Here is a 3,144-nt window from a genome sequence, read left to right on the forward strand (position 1 = left end):
TCAAATTGGATGATGGCAAATTTTTGAAAATTGAGTTTTTTCCTGCATCGACTTTTCTTGACGTGTCTTGAATGTTCGAGCGATGGCCTTGCAATAATGTCATAATTAAATAAATAAATAAAAATTAATAGTTCATGAATTTTTGGTACAATTTTTATTTTTGCTCATCGAACGTGAACTTGATTTGGATTTAGATCAGCAAAATCGAATTTTTTTCGCCGAATGAACCTTGAAATTGCAAAATTTAATTTATTTTTATCAAAACATGTCTGGAAATTGCAACAGAAGTATGACCTTTTGCAATTTTTGCACACTTGCAACAACAAAATCTTGACTTTTCCGCGTAAATAACAACTTTCTCGTGACTCATAAAGCAACAAAAATGACTTTTGTTGTTTTCATGTTTTTACTTTTGCTCGGAAAACAATTCGTGACCTCGTAAATTCCTTAAGCAGGTGAATGTCCTTCGTAAGCAAGTGTCATAACAAACATTTTCACTGCACTTTTTCGCATCAGAGACGGATTTTGAGGAAAATTGCATGCAAATTTTGATGCAGGAAGTAATTGCACGCCCCTTTTTTGACCGAAATTACATTTTAAGTGATTCATAATTTTATTTACAGTTGCCTTCGGTCTTCAAAACAATTTAAATGTGACACTTTGCTTCGTTCACTGGCAAAAAAAAAATGTTTTTCGACGACACCGATGATGAAAACGATGATGGAATTCGAAATTATTTTTGGAAAATTTAAATATTTCTTGTTGATTTTTTTTTATTTGCTTCGATGTTTGTCACGATATTTTTAAAATAATAAAATAATAATTTTATGAATGTTTTTGTAATAAAATGCGTGACGATAATTCATTAAATTAAGCTTTTAATCTTGTTTGTGACAAGACAATTGTTGAAAAACTAAATTTTTGTATTCGGTAGTTTTGTGATTTATTTTTAGAGGAAAATTCCAGAATTGAGTGAAATAAAGTTATTTATATTTGTCTTTAAATTAAAATTATTTTTAAATAATTATTAAATTAATTAAGTTTAAATTATTTAATATTTTTATTTAGCTTTTTTTATTTTTCCAGAAATTTCGGTACTAAAATAATTTAAAAATGTTTTAAGCTATTTTTGTATTTAATTTTATATTTAAATAATTTTTTTTAACAGTTTTATATTTTTATTTTCAGTTTGAAAAATTTTAATGTTTTAAAAAATATATTTTTCATTGACAAAAAAAATAAACAAATAAAAATATATTAAAATTTAAAAAAAATTATTTTATTTTTTTCTTTATTTTTTAAAATTATTAATAAATTTTGAATAATTAAATAAAATAAATTATTTAATAAATTTTGTTTTTTATTTTTATGTATTTTCTTAATTTTTTTTTTGCATTTGGTACAAAAAATATTTAAGGAGCCTGTTGAACGTTAATAAAACATATAAATAAATAATTTTAATTTTTTTTATTTATTTTATAAAAATAATTGAAAATAATTTATGACTTTTCTGTTAAAAAAAACAAATAAATTGATAAAAAATATGTTGAAATGCCAAAGATTTGTTTTCTTTGATCATTTAAAGATCAATGAAATAATCGAGAACAAAAATTGATAACGAACTTGCTGTTTTTATAAACGAATCGTGAAGTAATCCCATCTCATTCAATGAAAAGTATTTAATAAATTAAAATTTAATTCACAAAAACTGTTTGTCTTCAACAATTTTACATTTTCTTACTCCTCAAGTAATATTTTAGAGATTCTTAATTTTTTTAATGAGTTAAAGCAGAAAAAATTTTTTTTATATATTTATTATTTCTTAATTAAGATTTAACATGTTTTATTTGAAGATTTTTTTTATTAAATCACACAAAAAAATTTTACATATTCGCACTCCTCATTTCTTTAGATTTTTTTAAATTACCTAATGAATTCTCAATTTTTTACTCCTCATTAAATATTATTTTAAGCCTTATATTTTAAAAGCTTTTTGAAAAACAATATAATTTTGTATAATTTACAAAATTCTCTAAATTTTAAAGTACTTGAAAATTATGTATGTTGAAAATTTTTTTCAAGAAAATATAAAACTTTCACATTTTTGAACTCCTCAACTTTTTTTTAATAATTTTTTTTAATTTTATAATTTTAAATATTTTTTTTGTGATTTATTATTCTCAAAAGTGACTTAAAATTAAAGAATTTTAAAGAAAAAAATTATTGAAAAAATATAATTTAACATTTTCATACTCCTCGATTCACGATTTCATACTCCTCATAATTCAAAAATTAATTTTTTTATTTTTTTTTAATTCTTATTAGAAAAAAATTTTTTTTTGATTGAAAATTTAACTTTTTTTTGTCTCAAAAAAGTGCATCAAATGAAAATAATAAGTTTTTTTAGTTAATTATTTTGAAATATTTTAGGCAAAATTTTATCAATCTATGAAAATTTTTCTTTAATTAAATTCAATCCTTGCATTTTCAAATTAATCTCAAGAGTTCACATCAATCATAAATTACTTCCTGCACCTTTTACCTTTCTCTCGCCTCAAATTATACCACACACATGCTTATCTCTTTGACCCCGTACTTTTGATCTTGCACCTTTCTCCATCTATTTTTGTATCATTTTTCACGTCACAATTAACCGCTTTCCTTTCTTTTCTCTTCGACAGATTTCCTTCACCCAAAACGCACACGTTCGCACTTCAATAACACGCACAAAAACAATCAAATCGAATCTTTTTCATCAGATGATCATCTCGCAACCGACTCGATCGATCGGCACACACCGATGTATGTCACGCAATGGTCGCGATGTGTGCAAGTGTTCATATATTTTTAATTATAGGACAGGGAAAAAGGTGACTAGACTCTGAGGATCGCGGTAATTATCGTCGATTTTGCTACTGAGGCGCGTCGTTGTGTTGGTGCGATCGTCGTCGTTGTGTGAAAAGCATTTCCCCGCCTGTGCAAATCGTCGTTTTCGCCGATTGTCGACGAAAATTCGTGCTGTACGGGTTGCGAAGCTACAGAGGTACGGGCACCCAAAAAGGGAGCATGATCAGCGTCAAAAATTATTGTACGATGAATAATACAGAAACTTCGTGTTTGTAACAGCGATCAGATTGCGCGTAT

This window comes from Culicoides brevitarsis, chromosome 2 (assembly GCF_036172545.1).
Source record: "Culicoides brevitarsis isolate CSIRO-B50_1 chromosome 2, AGI_CSIRO_Cbre_v1, whole genome shotgun sequence".
Classification (NCBI taxonomy): Eukaryota; Metazoa; Arthropoda; class Insecta; order Diptera; family Ceratopogonidae; genus Culicoides; species Culicoides brevitarsis.